The 20562-nt window shown below is 38.7% G+C and overlaps 1 long non-coding RNA gene across 1 annotated transcript; it reads right to left on the minus strand.

The window, feature by feature from the left end:
• Window positions 1-11369: 11369 nt before the first annotated feature.
• On the minus strand, window positions 11370-13626 carry LOC144021194 (uncharacterized). Its single transcript, XR_013284074.1, has 3 exons — window positions 13170-13626; window positions 12938-13021; window positions 11370-12205 (listed from the first exon to the last, which is right to left on the minus strand). It is a non-coding gene; the product is annotated as an uncharacterized LOC144021194 (long non-coding RNA).
• Window positions 13627-20562: the final 6936 nt, after the last annotated feature.

The raw sequence follows: 20562 nt of genomic DNA on the forward strand, positions 1-20562 counted from the left end.
ACACGTTCCAAAATAAATCAAAATGGCGGACTTCCTGTGAGGTTTAGCATATGGTTCAAAAAGAGTTTTTTGTAGGTCATAGCCTGTTACATATGTGTACAAATTTTCGTAGCTCTAGATTAAACGTACAACCGGCAATGCTTCATGAAGTAAGAATTTTTAAACTCTAAATTTGATGCGTCGCCGACGTCATATAGTATATCAAAAACTTTAGATTTTTTACAATGATGTTGTCCCAGGTGTTGAGATGGTCCATCCCAAGTTTGAAGTTAATCGGGTTAACCGTGTAGGAGAAGCGGGCAAAAGTATGACCCCTGTAAATGTGCAAAACTGGGCCAAAATTGGACAGTCAGATGATCATACCTCACTTTCTGTCTATTTTAGGGTACACACATCAAAGAGGTTTTTGTTCATCTGGATGTGCTACGGGTGCCACACAATTTTCGTCGCCATAGGACAATCGTAGCGGGACAGGGATCCGTTTAACCTATGTAGGTGGCGCTATGGAGCCATTTTTCTGTTATCATGTATGGCGACTTTAAAATATCAAATTTTTCGCCAGGCCTGATGTGCGTGTAAAGTTTGGTGAGTTTTCGTTCACGTTTAGCGTCTCAAAAATGCGATTGTTTGCGGAGAAGAATAATAATAAGAATAATAATAATAAGAATAACTAGAGCTGCGAGCAGCTATAAAGGGCCCTCGCAACCCGTGCCACGTTGGGGTATTTGCACGTCGGGGTACTGGCACGTTAGGGTACTGTTTCATAAGAAACCGTCTAAATTGTAAATGTTTTGCCATGCTTTTTGTGTTTGTTCACATTGCTATGGAATGCTTTGTCGAGGTATTCGGCTGATAGGTATGCCTCCCAATATTCACACATCTAGCTGAATCATATAAAAAAAATAATTCTTTGCAAACAATGCATCGCTACAGCAAAGGCGTGCCACGTTGGGGTACTTGCACGTCGGGGTACTGGCACGTTGGGGTACTGTCAAATAGGACAAGGACCATCTAAAATGTTTTTGACAAGCCTTGTGTGTGCAAAGTTTAATCAAAACGCAAAATATGGTGCGCAATTCCCAAAATAAATTCAAAATGGCGGACTTCCTTTTAGGTTTAGCATACGGCTACAGAATACTTTTTGTAGGTCTTAAGCTAATAGGTATGCCTCCCAGTTTTCACAAATCTAGGTCAAGTCATCTTTAGTTGTGTATCGCTTGAATCATACAATTGGAAATGCTCCATAAAAATGCATAGAGGGCGCTATTGAGCACAACGTTGGGTTACTTGCACGTCAGGGTACTGGCACGTTGGGGTACTGTTACATGGAACAAGGACCATTTAAAATGTTAGTTTTTTCCATGCCTTGTCTGTGCAAAGTTTAATGAAGAAGGCCAAAAATGATGTATAATTCCCAAAATAAAATCAAAATAGCGGACTTCCTCTTTGGTTTGGCAAATGGCTACATAATACTTTTTTGTAGGTCTAGCATAATCATACAATCGGAAATGCTTCATAAAAATGTCTAGAGGGAGCTATTTATTGCAAATTGCACAATAAATCTCTGAAAATTCATGTTCATGACAAGTCTGATGTGTTTGCAAAGTTTCATGAGTTTTCATGTGTATAAAAAAAAAAAAAAAGCAGCACTTGACAACTGTTACATGGAACAAGGACCATTTAAAATGTTAGTTTTTTCCATGCCTTGTCTGTGCAAAGTTGAATGAAAAAGGCCAAAAATGATGTATAATTCCCAAAATAAAATCAAAATAGCGGACTTCCTCTTTGGTTTGGCAAATGGCTACATAATACTTTTTTGTAGGTCTAGCATAATCATACAATCGGAAATGCTTCATAAAAAGGTCTAGAGGGCGCTATTTATTGCAAATTGCACAATAAATCTCTGAAAATTCATGTTCATGACAAGTCTGATGTGTTTGCAAAGTTCCATGAGTTTTCATGTGTATAAAAAAAAAAAAGCAGCACTTGACAAACAATGCATTGCTATGGCAACAGCGTGTTACAAAATAAAAAACTTTCGATTACTTTGCATCTTAAACATCTTAAGATGAAACACACCAAGTTTGAAGACAGTCGGATAAATTTTGTAGGAGGGGTTCGTTAAAATATGACCCCTGAAAGTTTTTCCTTGCCCGGTTGGAGGGTTAGATCAGGGGATGTCGCAACTTGTTTGTGGTTAAGTGCTACAGAAGTAAATGTGTCTTAACAACCTCATGATTGAATGTGTTTTCAATTCTCTAGGATGTGATTGGATTGTATCAATTAAATGTTCTTATAACTGATTCAATGAGTAGTAAAAATAGTGTGTCAAGTATAATGACATGAAATATAAGGAATACAAAAAACAAAACAAGAACCCTCTAAATTACACATTTTGTTCCAGGCTTTATGTGCGTGCATAGTTTGAGTATACACCTAGGTTTAGGCCAGGAGTGTTCAAACCTTTTGCAAAGAGGGTGTGGTAAGGTGAAAATGTGTGGGGCCTAATCAACCATTTAGTTTAGCCTGACATAATTTTTTTACATGCATATGTAAATATATATATGTGGACAAATGTGTACATATGTCTACAATTTTTTGTAGCTCGAGCTGCTTCGTCCAACTGGGAACGCTGCATTAAGAAGGATTTTTTTTCCCTTTGCCAACAGTGCATGCCACGACAACAGCGTGCGACGAAATAAAAAGCTTTCGATAACTTTTCATCGTCAACATCTTAAGATGAATCACACCAAGTTTGAAGATGATCGGATAAACTCTGTAGGAGGAGTTCGTTAAAATAAGACCCCTATGAAATGGCCAAAAAAATGGCAACATGTTCCAAAGTAAATCAAAATGGCAGACTTCCTGTTAGGTTTAGCATATGGTTCAAAAAGAGTTTTTTGTACCTCGAGGGCTGTTACATATGTCTTCAAATTTTGGTCACTCTAGGTGAAACGTACAGCCGGAAATGCTTCATTAAGTAAAAATTTTGAAATGCAAAATTTGATGCCCTGCCTCTGGCGGACTTCCTGTTAGGTTTAGCATATGGCACCAACAGGCTTTTTTGTAGATCATAGTCTGTTACATATGTGTACCAATTTTCGTAGCTCTAGATTAAACGTATAACCGGCAATACTTCAGATGAAACATGCCAAAGAATGAAGACAATCTGATAAGTTTTGTAGAAAATATGAGGCCTATAAAAGGCCCCCAAAAAATGGCTACAAATAGCAAAGTAAATCAAAATGCCGGACTTCCTGTTTGGCTTAGCATATGGTTCTAAAAGACTTTTTTGTACATCGTGGGCTCTTATGTATGCCTCCAAATTATCATAGCGCTAGGTGAAAGGTACAACCGGGAATGCTTCGTTAAAGAGGAGTTTTTTAGCTCAAAAAGTGATGCCCGGCCCTTGCGGGACTTCCTGTTGGGTTTAGCACAAAGCAGCAAGAGACTTTTTTGTACATCGTGGGCTGTTACATATGTCTACAAATTTTCGTAGCTCTAGCTGCTTCGTACAACTGAGAATTCTTCATTAAGAAGAATTTTTTTCCTTTGCAAACAAGTGCATGCCACGACAACAGCGTGCAGCGAAATAAAAAGCTTTCAATAACTTTTCATCTTCAACATCTTAAGATGAATCACACCAAGTTTGAAGATGATCGGATAAACTCTGTAAGAGGAGTTCGTTAAAATAGGACCCCTATGAAATGGCCAAAAAAATGGGAACACGTTCCAAAGTAAATCAAAATGGTGGACTTTCTGTTAGGTTTAGCATATGGTTCAAAAAGAGTTTTTTGTACCTTGAGGGCTGTTACATATGTCTTTAAATTTTGGTAACTCTAGGTGAAACGTACAGCCGGGAATGCTTCATTAAGTAAGAATTTTGAAACTCAAAATTTGATGCCCCGCCTCTGGCTGACTTCCTGTTGGGTTTAGCATATGGCACCAACAGACTTTTTTGTAGGTCATAGTCTGTTACATATGTGTACCAATTTTCGTAGCTCTAGGTTAAACATACAACCGGCAATACTACGTTTAGTAAGAGTTTTGAAACTCTAAATTTGATGCCCCACCGCCGTCATATAGTATGTCGAAAACTTTAGATTTTTTACCATGGTGTTGTCCCAGGTCTTGAGATGGTACATCCCAAGTTTGAAGTCAATTGGATTAACCGTGTAAGAGAAGCAGGCAAAAGTATGACCCCTGTAAATGTGCAAAAATTGGCCAAAATTGGACATTTAAATACTCATATCTCACTTCCTGTCTATTTTAGGGTACACACATCAAAGAGGTTTTTGTTCATCTGGATGTGCTACAGGTGCCACACAATTTCCATAGCCGTCGGACAATCGTAGCGGGCCAGGGATCTGTTTAACCTATGTAGGTGGCGCTATGGAGCCATTTTTCTGTTATCACCTATGGCGACTTTAAAATATCAAATTTTTCGCCAGGCCTGACGTGTGTGTAAAGTTTGGTGAGTTTTCGTTCACGTTTAGTGTCTCAAAAATGTGATTGTTTGCGGAAAAGAATAATAACAAATAAAAAGAAGAAGAATAATAAGAATTCCTTGAAAAACAATAGGGACCTCGCAGCGGTCGCTGCTCGGGCCCTAACTAGAGCTGCGAGCAGCTATAAAGGGCCCTCGCAACCCGGGCCACGTTGGGGTATTTGCACGTCGGGGTACTGGCATGTTGGGGTACTGTCAAATAGGAAACCATCTAAATTTTAAACATTTTTGCCATGCTTTGTGTTTGTAAAGTTTCATGGAAAGGCCAAAAATGATGCACAATTAACAAAATAAAATCAAAATGGATTGGCACATGGCTATATAGAATACTTTTTGAATATATTAGGCATGCCTGCCAATATTCACACATCTAGCTGAATCATATAATCGGAAAGACTTCATAAAAATGTCTAGAGGGTGCTATTGAACCATTTATTGCAAATTTAATAAGAAATCTCTAAAATATTCATGCTTATGACAAGCCTGATGTGTGTGTAAAGTTTCATGAGTTTTTGCACATGTTTAGACCAAAAAAAAAAGCAGCATTTTACTTGGCAAACAATGCATCGCCATGAAACGGCGTGGGACAAAATAAATAACTTTCGATAACTTTGTATCTTAAACATCTTAAGATGAAGCACACCAAGTTTGAAGACAGTCGGATAAATTTTGTAGGAGGAGTTCGTTAAAATATGACCCCTAAAAAAGGCCACAAAAAATGGCTACAAATCCCAACGTAAATCAAAATGGCGGACTTCCTGTTTGTTTTGGAAGATGGTTCCAAGAGACTATTTTGTACATCGTGGGCTCTTATGTATGCCTCTAAATTATCATAGCGCTAGGTGAAACGTACAACCGGGAATGCTTCGTTAAAGAGGAGTTTTTTACCTCAAAATGTGATGACCGGCCCTTACGGGACTTCCTGTTGGGTTTAGCACATGGCACCAAGAGACTTTTTTGCACATTGTGGGCTGTTAAATTTGTCTCCAAATTTTCGTAGCTCTAGCTGCTTCGTACAACTGTGAATGCTTCATTAAGAGGGAATTTTTTCCTTTGCAAACTGTGCATGCCACGGCAACAGCGTGCGACGAAATAAAAAGCTTTCAATAACTTTTCATCTTCAACATTTTAAGATGAATCACACCAAGTTTGGAGATGATCGGATAAACTGTGTAGGAGGAGTTCGTTAAAATAAGACCCCTATGAAATGGCCCAAAAAATGGCAACACGTTCCAAAGTAAATCAAAATGGCGGACTTCCTGTTCGGTTTAGCATATGGTTCAAAAAGAGTTTTTTGTACCTTGAGGGCTGTTACATATGTCTTCAAATGTTGGTAACTCTAGGTGAAATGTACAGCCGGGAATGCTTCATTAAATAAGAATTTTGAAACACAAAATTTGATGCCTCGCCTCTGGCGGACTTCCTGTTAGGTTTAGCATATGGTTCAAAAAGAGTTTTTTGTAGATCATAGTCTGTTACATATGTGTACCAATTTTCGTGGCTCTCAATTAAACGTACCACGGCAATGCTTTGTTAAGTAAGAATTTTGAAACTGTAAATTTGATGCCCCGCCACCGTCATATAGTATGTCAAAAACTTTAGATTTTTTACCATGATGTTGTCCCAGGTGTTGAGATGGTACAGCCCAAGTTTGAAGTCAATCGGGTTAACCGTGTAGGAGAAGCGGGCAAAAGTATGACCCCTGTAAATGTGCAAAAATTGGCAAAAATTGGACATTTAAATACTCATACCTCACTTTCTGTCTATTTTAGGGTACACACTTCAAAGAGGTTTTTGTTCATTGGGATGTGCTACAGGTGCCACACAATTTTCATAGCCGTCGGACAATCGTAGCGGGACAGGGATCCGTTTAACCTATGTAGGTGGCGCTATGGAGCCATTTTTCTGTTATCATGTATGGCGACTTTAAAATATCAAATTTTTCGCCAGGCCTGATGTGCGTGTAAAGTTTGGTGAGTTTTCGGTCACGTTTAGTGTCTCAAAAATGTGATCGTTTGCGGAGAAGAATAATAATAAGAATAATAATAATAACTAGAGCTGCGAGCAGCTATAAAGGGCCCTCGCAGCCCGGGCCACGTTGGAGTCCTTGCACGTTGGGGTACTTGCACGTTAGGGTACTGGCACGTTGGGGTACTGGCATATTGGAAGCAAAATTTCTTTGAAAATGGCATAATAAACGTTTACATGTAGAATATTTTTTTGCCAGTGTGTATCAAGCTCAACGGGTTTTGGGGATTGTTAAGACCTGCAAAAATCTGCGTCCTTATTTATTTTTAGGCAATGAGTTGCCCTGATTGGTATTTTTTGTAAAAGTGTATATATACATCATCGCTCGTTGTACTCATTGCACAATGTTACTTTTATTGTCCAAAGGGGCAATCAAAAATGAATAAAACAAAATGGAAACGTACATACGTTTGGATCGGTGTGAAGCCAGTGAACAATTTGAGTGGTGGAAACTAAAAGAATATTCATAAATGACTTAGTTATCACACTTAGAATGAGTGTACATTTTTTGTACAAAATACCGTATGTGGGGTATTTTTTATTTTTTTTTATATAAGCCTCAAGGGCTAGGTGGCGCTGTATTTATAACTGAATGTTGTCATAGAGATACCTTCAGGCCTTGATTATAAGCATACATGTCAAGTGTGGGATTTTTTTTGGAGCATGTACCGTGGAGTTATTAAGCATATCCTTCATTCACGATATTGCTTTTAATGTCCATAGAGGCTATCAAAAATAAATAAAAATATATATATGTTTGGATAAGTCTGATGCCAGTGAACATTTTGAGTGGTGGAAACTAAAAGAATATTCATAAATGACTTCGTTATCACACTTAGAATGAGTTTACATTTTTTGTACAAAATACCGTATGTGGGGTATTTTATTTTCATGCCTCAAGGGCTAGGTGGCGCTGCATATATAACTGAATGTTGTCATAGAGATAACTTCAGGCCTTGACGATAAACATACATGTCAAGTTTGGGATTTTTTGGAGCATGTACCGGGGAGTTATCAAGCATATCCTTTTTCATTGCGAAACACAAATTTTGATGCCACGCCCTCATCATATAGTATTTCGAAAAGTCAAGATTTTCCCCCCTGTCGTTGGCTCAGGTCTTGACATTGTCCAGGTCAAGTCTTAACTCAGTCGGATGAAACGTGGAGAAGAAGTGGGCAAAAGTATGCCCCCTGTAAATGTGCAAAAATCATCAAAAATGGGACATTCAAAAATGCGTAGCTCACTTCCTGTTCATTTTAGCATATGGGTCCAAGAGACTTTTATGTAGGTCTTGGGCTCCCTCATACAACTAAAATTTTTCGTAGATCTTGCTTAAACGTACAACCGGGGCTGCTTCGTTAAAATTTTCTAGGGGTCGCTATTGAGTCATTTTTGTAAAAATAGCACAATCAACATTAAAATATTGCTCATTTTACCAGGCCAGATGTGTGTGCCAAGTTTCATGAGTTTCTGTGCATGTTTAGACCCTCAAAACCGGCGTTGTTTTCTTGGCGAACAGCGCTTAGCCACGCCCACAGCAATTCACGAAAACTCACAAACTTCGTGTTGTGACATCATGAAGGCCGAAACCCTCATCTGAGCAAATCTGAGGGAGGTCCAGTTAACGTGTTTGGACAAAAACGTAGAAGAAAATTCGTAAGAAAAAAAAAATGCCACTAGGTGGCGCTATCAGTAAGATGAAATATAAGTTCGTAGATGTCTTTAGGGCTGGACTCTCATCAAATGTGTGAAATTTTGAGAAGATAGGATCATCTCGGTCAAGTTAATGCAGCTTTTATTGTCACCAAAAATCTTCAGACTTTGCGTCACCGTAGCGGCCACGCCCTTTGGCGAAAAGTTACAATATTCGGTGTGGGGCATGATCAACATCTTAAGGCTTTTCTGACCAATTTTCAACTGGATCCCTTCAACAACCTCAGCACAGTAGCTAAAAACGTAAAGTATGACATTTATTGTAACCACTAGGTGGCGCTATATGTATAACTGAATTTTATCATATAGATGTTTTCAGGCCGTGACTATTACGTTGCCTGAGAAGTTTGAGATTTTTTGGAGCTTGAACATGGGAGTTATTAAGCATTTGCTCTTTCTGGACAAATGAAATTTTAAAGGCAATATTTGATGCCCCGCCCCCGTCATATAGTATTTCAAAAAGGCAAGATGTTTTGCCCAGTTGTTCTCTCAGGTCTTGAGATGATAAATGCCAAGTTTGAAGTCAATTGGATGAAAAATGTTTGCAAAGGGGGAAAAAGCATGACCACAGTGAATGTGCCAAAATAGGCCAAAATTGGACATTAAAAAATTCATAGCTCATTTCCTGTACATTTTAGCTACATGGTCCCAATAGATTTTTTTGTGCGTCTCGGGGTGCTACACGTGCCTGCCAATTTTCGTTGCTCTAGCTCAAACGTGCCGGGCTTGGTTATTATTTTTCTACGCTAGGGGGCGCTATAGAGTCGCGTTGTTATGACGCCTTCATAATATCAAATTTTTCGCCGGGCCCGAAGAGTGCGCAAAGTTCGGTGAGTTTTCGTGAATGTTTAGGTACCCAAAATCGCGATCGTTTGCGGAGAATAAAGAAGAAGAAGAGGAAGAATTACACATTTTGTTCCAGGCTTTATGTGCGTGCATAGTTTGAGTATACACCTAGGTTTAGGCCAGGAGTGTTCAAACCTTTTGCAAAGAGGGCCGGGTATGGTAAGGTGAAAATGTGTGGGGCCTAATCAACCATTTAGTTTAGCCTGACATAATTTTTTTACATGCATATGTAAATATATATATGTGGACAAATGTGTACATATGTCTACAAATTTTTGTAGCTCGAGCTGCTTCGTCCAACTGGGAACGCTGCATTAAGAAGGATTTTTTTTTCCTTTGCCAACAGTGCATGCCATGACAACAGCGTGCGACGAAATAAAAAAGCTTTCAATAACTTTTCATCGTCAACATCTTAAGATGAATCACACCAAGTTTGAAGATGATCGGATAAACTCTGTAGGAGGAGTTCGTTAAAATAAGACCCCTATGAAATGGCCAAAAAAATGGCAACATGTTCCAAAGTAAATCAAAATGGCAGACTTCCTGTTAGGTTTAGCATATGGTTCAAAAAGAGTTTTTTGTACCTCGAGGGCTGTTACATATGTCTTCAAATTTTGGTCACTCTAGGTGAAACGTACAGCCGGAAATGCTTCATTAAGTAAAAATTTTGAAATGCAAAATTTGATGCCCTGCCTCTGGCGGACTTCCTGTTAGGTTTAGCATATGGCACCAACAGGCTTTTTTGTAGATCATAGTCTGTTACATATGTGTACCAATTTTCGTAGCTCTAGATTAAACGTATAACCGGCAATACTTCAGATGAAACATGCCAAAGAATGAAGACAATCTGATAAGTTTTGTAGAAAATATGAGGCCTATAAAAGGCCCCCAAAAAATGGCTACAAATAGCAAAGTAAATCAAAATGCCGGACTTCCTGTTTGGCTTAGCATATGGTTCTAAAAGACTTTTTTGTACATCGTGGGCTCTTATGTATGCCTCCAAATTATCATTGCGCTAGGTGAAAGGTACAACCGGGAATGCTTCGTTAAAGAGGAGTTTTTTAGCTCAAAAAGTGATGCCCGGCCCTTGCGGGACTTCCTGTTGGGTTTAGCACAAAGCAGCAAGAGACTTTTTTGTACATCGTGGGCTGTTACATATGTCTACAAATTTTCGTAGCTCTAGCTGCTTCGTACAACTGAGAATTCTTCATTAAGAAGAATTTTTTTCCTTTGCAAACAAGTGCATGCCACGACAACAGCGTGCAGCGAAATAAAAAGCTTTCAATAACTTTTCATCTTCAACATCTTAAGATGAATCACACCAAGTTTGAAGATGATCGGATAAACTCTGTAAGAGGAGTTCGTTAAAATAGGACCCCTATGAAATGGCCAAAAAAATGGGAACACGTTCCAAAGTAAATCAAAATGGTGGACTTTCTGTTAGGTTTAGCATATGGTTCAAAAAGAGTTTTTTGTACCTTGAGGGCTGTTACATATGTCTTTAAATTTTGGTAACTCTAGGTGAAACGTACAGCCGGGAATGCTTCATTAAGTAAGAATTTTGAAACTCAAAATTTGATGCCCCGCCTCTGGCGGACTTCCTGTTGGGTTTAGCATATGGCACCAACAGACTTTTTTGTAGGTCATAGTCTGTTACATATGTGTACCAATTTTCGTAGCTCTAGGTTAAACATACAACCGGCAATACTACGTTTAGTAAGAGTTTTGAAACTCTAAATTTGATGCCCCACCGCCGTCATATAGTATGTCGAAAACTTTAGATTTTTTACCATGGTGTTGTCCCAGGTCTTGAGATGGTACATCCCAAGTTTGAAGTCAATTGGATTACCCGTGTAGGAGAAGCAGGCAAAAGTATGACCCCTGTAAATGTGCAAAAATTGGCCAAAATTGGACATTTAAATACTCATATCTCACTTCCTGTCTATTTTAGGGTACACACATCAAAGAGGTTTTTGTTCATCTGGATGTGCTACAGGTGCCACACAATTTTCATAGCCGTCGGACAATCGTAGCGGGCCAGGGATCTGTTTAACCTATGTAGGTGGCGCTATGGAGCCATTTTTCTGTTATCACCTATGGCGACTTTAAAATATCAAATTTTTCGCCAGGCCTGACGTGTGTGTAAAGTTTGGTGAGTTTTCGTTCACGTTTAGTGTCTCAAAAATGTGATTGTTTGCGGAAAAGAATAATAACAAATAACTAGAGCTGCGAGCAGCTATAAAGGGCCCTCGCAACCCGGGCCACGTTGGGGTATATGCAAGTCGGGGGACTTGCACGTTGGGGTACTGTTAAATAGACAAGGACCATGGAAAATAGAAATGCATTTGCCGTGCCTTGTGTGTAAAAAGGTGCAGTAAAAGGCCAAAAATGATGCACAATTCCCAAAATAAATTCAAAAGTGTGGACTTTCTGATGTGTGTGCAAAGTTTCATGAAAAGTCGCTCGTTTGATATTCAAAACCAGCATCTGTTTATTTGAAAACATTGCATGGCACAGAGATGGTGTGTGATCAAATAAAAAGCTTTTTGATGACTCTTAATGTGGTGTCGCTGTGCAACACATATGTATTCATGACATAGTGAAGTATTGTGACAGTTTTGTAGGGTCCAGCAAACAGTAAATGTGTGACAGTTATTCAAGAAAAAATGTAGCTTTGAAGCAGGCTAACCAATGACATCATCTAAAGGGGAAAAAAGCACATGAGCAAGCATAGGTATAAGTAGAGGAGAAAAAGAGATGAAAGAAGTGCGAGAGATGGAACAGGAGAGGAATGCAGCTGTTTATGTATAGCTGTTGTAACAGGACAGATTAAATAACACTTTAACCTGGGGTTAACAGCGCCCTAGGACAGATAAACTCTTTAGTGTAAAAGTTTTCTGGGACAGATGAATCCCTTGGGGTCAAAGAGTTTGGGTTAGCACATAGTCTGTCTTAGGATAATGTAACCTCCATGGATGAATTAGTCCTAGGACGCTTTGACCTGCGGGCTAAAACTTCAGGGGGGTTAACCTGTCCTGTTATATTGTGATCATCGTCTTCGTGCATGTCCTCAGTGGCTTCTTCTGTCTGTGTGGCAGCATTTGATACATCTGTAGAACAAAAAAGAATGAAGAATCATGTTAGATCTGTGAAGTTTGGTTGTCTTAGGTGTAGTTTACAGAACAGTCGTGTGCATATTTTTAGCATGGTAGTGTCTTAATACAAATGCATATTATGTAATGCACTGTATATGGATATTACAGACGTAATATTTGACGGTGATCTTATATTCATAGTTTTTGCCCGTTAATAAATAATATAGCTAGTAAGTAATAAGACACGCAAAAATGGTATAGTTGAATCCTCTGGGTCAAAAAGCAATGTTTTAGGATTGTGTGATGAAATGATGAATAAAAGTAAGGATACGACAGGTACATAAATGGTTATATATACACACGGACATATATATTTATACAGTATAACAGTGCCGCATGTATTGGTTTTAAGGAAAGAGTTGAAAAGCAGTGTTCAGAAAAAAGCATAAGACGCACAAAGTACCATTTCACTACATGTAATAAGTTGTCAAGTAGACATGTGAATTAAGTGGTTAAGATAGTGGCTACTGTGCAAGTAAGCTTCAATTGTCTCTAAAAGGTTAGCATATGTGTTCTACATGATATCAATGGCTAGATGTGCTCGTGGAGAAACATTACAAACAGAAAAACACACTAAAGGTGCCTTTAACAAACCTGTTAATAAATGAGAACTTAATACATATATGTATGGCATACTGTATATGATTGAGAAAGTTGTCCTGTTTAGTTTATGTATTGTATACTTACGGAAAAAAGGTGGCAATCTTTGCGTATGGAGTTGATTAGAGGGTCTTTATCAAAAGAGAATTTGCTTGTTGATTTGTTCATGTTCTGTAGAAAAGCAAAGGAGTAGAAATAAATACAGTATCATACTTCATAAACATACAAGAAATTTGTAGCTGTATTAACCATTGTTGGTATTTGAAGTGATAATTTAGGAATAGAAGTGTAGTGATTGCAGAATTTATAGAGTGCTTACCTTGTATGACTTTGTAGATGGAAATGTCTTTTGTTGAAAGAGCTCTTTGTTGTCTACTATATATGCAAGGACAAGCATAAGTAGGTGTGGTTATGAAGTACTTGACCATTGAAATAAAGCAGTGGTATCAAATGTATGGACCGTGGTTTGGCTCAGGCCTGCAAAGGGGTTTAATGTGGCACAAGAGATAATCTTGTAAGGTACAAAAAATAATAATAATATAATAGGTATGCCTCTGAGTTTTCACAAATCTAGGTCAAGTCAAGTCATCTTTAGTTATTTCGCGCTTGAATCATCCAATCGGAAATGCTCCATAAAAAATGTATAGAGGGTGCGATTTATTGCAAATTGCACAAGAAATCTCTAAAAATTCATGTTAATGACAAGTCTGATGTGTGTGCAAAGTTTCACGAGTTTTCACACATGTATAGATAAAAAAAAACAAAGCAGCACTTTACTTGGCAACCAATGCATCGCTATAGCAGCAGCGTGCGACAAAATAAAAAACTTTCGATAAATTTGCATCTTAAACATCTTAAGATGAAACACACCAAGTTTGAACACGGTCGGATGAATTTTGTAGGAGGAGTTAAAATATGACCCCTAAAAAAGGCCACAAAAAAAGTCTACAAATCCCATCATAAATCAAAATGGCGGACTTCCTGTTTGGTTTAGCACATGGTTCCAAGAGACTTTTTTGTACATCGTGGGCTCTTATGTATGCCTCTAAATTATCATAGCGCTAGGTGAAACGTACAACCGGGAATGCTTCGTTAAAGAGGAGTTTTTTAGCTCAAAATGTGATGCCCGGCCCCTACGGGACTTCCTGTTGGGTTTAGCACATGGCACCAAGAGACTTTTTTGTACATCGTGGGCTGTTACATTTGTCTCCAAATTTTCGTAGCTCTAGCTGCTTCGTACAACTGGGAATGCTTCATTAAGAAGTAATTTTTTCCTTTGCAAACTGTGCATGCCACGGCAACAGCGTGCGACAAAATAAAAAGCTTTCAATAACTTTTCATCTTCAACATCTTAAGATGAATCACACCAAGTTTGGAGATGATCGGATAAACTCTGTAGGAGGAGTTCGTTAAAATAAGACCCCTATGAAATGGCCCAAAAAATGGCAACACGTTCCAAAGTAAATCAAAATGGCGGACTTCCTGTTCGGTTTAGCATATGGTTCAAAAAGAGTTTTTTGTACCTTGAGGGCTGTTACATATGTCTTCAAATATTGGTAACTCTAGGTGAAATGTACAGCCGGGAATGCTTCATTAAGTTAGAATTTTGAAACACAAAATTTGATGCCTCGCCTCTGGCGGACTTCCTGTTAGGTTTAGCATATGGCACCAACAGGCTTTTTTGTAGATCATAGTCTGTTACATATGTGTACCAATTTTCGTAGCTCTAGATTAAACGTACCACCGGCAATGCTTCGTTAAGTAAGAATTTTGAAACTGTAAATTTGATGCCCCGCCACCGTCATATAGTATGTCAAAAACTTTAGATTTTTTACCGTGATGTTGTCCCAGGTGTTGAGATGGTACAGCCCAAGTTTGAAGTCAATCGGGTTAACCGTGTAGGAGAAGCGGGCAAAAGTATGACCCCTGTAAATGTGCAAAAATGGGCCAAAATTGGACATTCAAATACTCATACCTCACTTCGTGTCTATTTTAGGGTACACATATCAAAGAGGTTTTTGTTCATCTGGATGTGCTACAGGTGCCACACAATTTTCGTAGCCATAGGACAATCGTAGCGGGACAGGGATCCGTTAAACCTATGTAGGTGGCGCTACAGAGCCATTTTTCTGTTATCATGTATGGCGACTTTAAAATATCAAATTTTTCGCCAGACCCGATCTGCGTGTAAAGTTTGGTGAGTTTTCGTTCATGTTTAGTGCCTCAAAAATGTGGTTGTTTGCGGAAAAGAATAATAACAAAGAAGAAGAAGAAGAACTAGAGCTGCGAGCAGCTATAAAGGGCCCTCGCAACCTGGGCCACATTGGGGTACTTGCACGTCAGGGTACTGGCACGTTGGGGAACTGTCAAATCGGACAAGGACCATCTAAAATGTTTTTGACAAGCTTTGTTAGTGTAAAAGTCCAAAGATGGTGTGCAATTCCCAAAATAAATTCAAAATGGCGGACTTCCTTTTAGGTTTAGCATACGGCTACAGAATACTTTTTGTAGGTCTTAAGCTAATAGGTATGCCTCCCAGTTTTCACAAATCTAGGTCAAGTCATCTTTAGTTGTGTATCGCTTGAATCATACAATTGGAAATGCTCCATAAAAATGCATAGAGGGCGCTATTGAGCACAACGTTGGGTTACTTGCACGTCAGGGTACTGGCACGTTGGGGCACTGTTACATGGAACAAGGACCATTTAAAATGTTAGTTTTTTCCATGCCTTGTCTGTGCAAAGTTTAATGAAAGAGGCCAAAAATGATGTATAATTCCCAAAATAAAATCAAAATAGCGGACTTCCTCTTTGGTTTGGCAAATGGCTACATAATACTTTTTTGTAGGTATTAGGCTGATAGGGGTCTGTCCTAATTGTCACAAATCTAGCAGAATCATACAATCGGAAATACTTCATAAAAATGTCTAGAGGGCGCTATTTATTGCAAATTGCACAATAAATCTCTAAAAATTCATGTTCATGACAAGTCTGATGTGTTTGCAAAGTTTCATGAGTTTTCACACATTGCACAATAAATCTCTAAAAATTCATGTTCATGACAAGTCTGATGTGTTTGCAAAGTTTCATAAGTTTTCACACATGTATAGATAAAAAAACAAAGCAGCACTTCACTTGGCAAACTGCATCGCTATAGCAGCAGCGTGCGACAAAATAAAAAACTTTTGATAACTTTGCATCTTAAACATCTTAAGATGAAACACACCAAGTTTGAAGACGGTTGGATGAACTTTGTACGAGGAGTTCGTTAAAATATGACAACTGAAAAAGGCCACAAAAAATGGCAACAAATCCCATCGTAAATCAAAATGGCAGACTTCCTGTTTGGTTTATCACATGGTTCCAAGAGACTTTTTTGTACATCGTGGGCTCTTATGTATGCCTGCAAATTATCATCGCGCTAGGTGAAACGTACAACCGGGAATGCTTCGTTAAAGAGGAGTTTTCTAGCTCAAAATGTGATGCCCGGCCCCTGGGGGACTTCCTGTTGGGTTTAGCACATGGCACCAAGAGACTTTTTTGTACACTGTGGGCTGTTACATATGTCTACAATTTTTTGTAGCTCTAGCTACTTCGTACAACTGGGAATGCTTCATTAAGAGGGATTTTTTTCCTTTGCAAAAAGTGCATGCCACGACAACAGCGTGCGACGAAATAAAGAGCTTTCAATAACTTTTCATCCTCAACATCTTAAGATGAGTCACACCAAGTTTGAAGATGATCGGATAAACTCTGTAGGAGGAGTTCGTTAAAATATGACCCCTATGAAATGGCCCAAAAAATGGCAACACATTCCAAAGTAAATAAAAATGGCGGACATCCTGTTAGGTTTAGCATATGGTTCAAAAAGAGTTTTTTGTACCTCGAGGGCTGTTATATACCTCTACAAATTTTGGTAACTCTAGGTGAAACGTACAGCCGGGTATGCTTTGTTAAAGAGGAGTTTTTTAGCTTAAAATGTGATGCCCGGCCCCTGGGGGACTTCCTGTTGGGTTTAGCACAGGGCACCAAGAGACTTTTTTGTACATCTTGGGCTGTTACATATGTCTACAAATTTTCGTAGCTCTAGCTGCTTCGTACAACTGGCAATGCTTCTTTAAGGATATTTTTTTTCCTTTGCAAACAGTGCATGCCATGACAACAGCGTGCGACGAAATACAAAGCTTTCAATAACTTTTCATCTTCAACATCTTAAGATGAATCACACCAAGTTTGAAGATGATCGGATAAACACTGTAGGAGGAGTTCGTTAAAATAAGACCCCAATGAAATGGCCAAAAAAATGGCAACACGTTCCAAAATAAATCAAAATGGCGGACTTCCTGTGAGGTTTAGCATATGGTTCAAAAAGAGTTTTTTGTAGGTCATAGCCTGTTACATATGTGTACAAATTTTCGTAGCTCTAGATTAAACGTACAACCGGCAATGCTTCATGAAGTAAGAATTTTTAAACTCTAAATTTGATGCGTCGCCGACGTCATATAGTATATCAAAAACTTTAGATTTTTTACAATGATGTTGTCCCAGGTGTTGAGATGGTCCATCCCAAGTTTGAAGTTAATCGGGTTAACCGTGTAGGAGAAGCGGGCAAAAGTATGACCCCTGTAAATGTGCAAAACTGGGCCAAAATTGGACAGTCAGATGATCATACCTCACTTTCTGTCTATTTTAGGGTACACACATCAAAGAGGTTTTTGTTCATCTGGATGTGCTACGGGTGCCACACAATTTTCGTCGCCATAGGACAATCGTAGCGGGACAGGGATCCGTTTAACCTATGTAGGTGGCGCTATGGAGCCATTTTTCTGTTATCATGTATGGCGACTTTAAAATATCAAATTTTTCGCCAGGCCTGATGTGCGTGTAAAGTTTGGTGAGTTTTCGTTCACGTTTAGCGTCTCAAAAATGCGATTGTTTGCGGAGAAGAATAATAATAAGAATAACTAGAGCTGCGAGCAGCTATAAAGGGCCCTCGCAGCCCGGGCCACGTTGGGGTCCTTGCACGTTGGGGTACTTGCACGTTGGGGTACTGGCACATTCGGGTACTGGCATATTGGAAGCAAAATTTCTTTGAAAATGGCATAATAAACGTTTACATGTAGAATATTTTTTTGCCAGTGTGTGTATCAAGCTCAACGGGTTTTGGTGATTGTTAAGACCTGCAAAAATCAGCGTCCTTTTTTATTATTAGGCAATGAGTTGCCCTGATTGGTATTTTTTTGTAAAAGTGTATATACACATCATCGCTCGTTGTACTCATTGCACAATGTTACTTTTATTGTCCAAAGGGGCAATCAAAAATGAATAAAACGAAATGGAAACGTACATACGTTTGGATCGGTGTGAAGCCAGTGAACAATTTGAGTGGTGGAAACTAAAAGAATATTCATAAATGACTTAGTTATCACACTTAGAATGAGTGTACATTTTTTGTACAAAATACCGTATGTGGGGTATTTTTATTTTTTTTTTATATAAGCCTCAAGGGCTAGGTGGCGCTGTATTTATAACTGAATGTTGTCATAGAGATACCTTCAGGCCTTGATTATAAGCATACATGTCAAGTGTGGGATTTTTTTTTTGAGCATGTACCGTGGATTTATTAAGCATAGCCTTCATTCACGATATTGCTTTTAATGTCCATAGAGGCTATCAAAAATACATAAAACTAAATAACAAAAATATGTATGTTTGGATAAGTCTGATGCCAGTGAACATTTTGAGTGGTGGAAACTAAAAGAATATTCATAAATGACTTAGTTATCACACTTAGAATGAGTGTACATTTTTTGTACAAAATACCGTATGTGGGGTATTTTTTTTTTTTTTTATATAAGCCTCAAGGGCTAGGTGGCGCTGTATTTATAACTGAATGTTGTCATAGAGATACCTTCAGGCCTTGATTATAAGCATACATGTCAAGTGTGGGATTTTTTTTTGGAGCATGTACCGTGGAGTTATTAAGCATATCCTTCATTCACGATATTGCTTTTAATGTCCATAGAGGCTATCAAAAATAAATAAAAATATATATATGTTTGGATAAGTCTGATGCCAGTGAACATTTTGAGTGGTGGAAACTAAAAAAATATTCATAAATGACTTAGTTATCACACTTAGAATGAGTGTACATTTTTTGTACAAAATACCGTATGTGGGGTATTTTTTTTTCATGCCTCAAGGGCTAGGTGGCGCTGCATATATAACTGAATGTTGTCATAGAGATAACTTCAGGCCTTGACGATAAACATACATGTCAAGTTTGGGATTTTTTGGAGCATGTACCGGGGAGTTATCAAGCATATCCTTTTTCATTGTGAAACACAAATTTTGATGCCCCGCCCTCATCATATAGTATTTCGAAAAGTCAAAATTTTTCCCCCTGTCGTTGGCTCAGGTCTTGACATGGTCCAGGCCAAGTCTTAACTCAGTCGGATGAAACGTGTAGGAGAAGTGGGCAAAAGTCTGCCCCCTGTGAATGTGCAAAAATCGTCAAAAATGGGACATTCAAAAATTCGTAGCTCACTTCCTGTTCATTTTAGCATATGGGTACAAGAGACGTTTTTGTAGGTCTTGGGCTCCCTCATACACCTAAAAATATTCGGCGTTTTTGCTTAAACGTACAACCGGGGCTGCTTCGTTAAAAATTTCGAGGGGGCGCTATTGAGTCATTTTTGTAAAAATAGCACAATCAACAATAAAATATTGCTCATTTTACCAGGCCAGATGTGTGTGCCAAGTTTCAGGAGTTTCTGTGCATGTTTAGACCCTCAAAACTGGCGTTGTTTTCTTGGCGAACAGCGCTTAGCCACGCCTACAGCAATTCGCGAAAACTCACAAACTTCGTGTTGTGACATCATGAAGGCCGAAACCCTCCTCTGAGCAAATATGAGGTAGGTCCAGTTAACGTGTTTGGAGAAAAACGTAGAAGAAAATTCGTAAGAAGAAAAATTGCCACTAGGTGGCGCTATCAGTTAGATGAAATGTAAGTTAGTAGATGTCTTTAGAGCTGGACTCTCATCAAATGTGTGAAATTTTGAGAAGATAGGATCATCTCGGTCAAGTTAATGCAGCTTTTATTTTCACGAAAAATCTTCAGATTTTGCGTCACCGTAGCGGCCACGCCCTTTGATGAAAAGTTACAATATTCGGTGTGGGGCATGATCAACATCTTAAGGCTTTTCTGACCAATTTTCAAATGGATCCCTTCAACAAGCTCAGCACAGTAGCTAAAAACGTAAAGTATGACATTTATTGTAACCACTAGGTGGCGCTATATGTATAACTGAATTTTGTCATATAGATGTTTTCAGGCTGTGACTATTACGTTGCCTGAGAAGTTTGAGATTTTTTGGAGCTTCAACATGGGAGTTATTAAGCATTTGCTCTTTCTGGACAAATGAAATTTTAAAGGCAATATTTGATGCTCCGCCCCCGTCGTATAGTATTTCGAAAAGGCAAGATGTTTTGCCCAGCTGTTCTCTTAGGTCTTGAGATGATAAATGCCAAGTTTGAAGTCAATTGGATGAAAAATGTTTGCAAAGGGGGAAAAAGCATGACCACAGTGAATGTGCCAAAATAGGCCAAAATTGGACATTAAAAAATTCATAGCTCACTTCCTGTACATTTTAGCTACATGGTCCCAATAGACTTTTTTGTGCGTCTCGGGGTGCTCCACGTGCCTGCCAATTT

Source organism: Festucalex cinctus, chromosome 6 (assembly GCF_051991245.1).
Source record: "Festucalex cinctus isolate MCC-2025b chromosome 6, RoL_Fcin_1.0, whole genome shotgun sequence".
Lineage (NCBI taxonomy): Eukaryota > Metazoa > Chordata > Actinopteri > Syngnathiformes > Syngnathidae > Festucalex > Festucalex cinctus.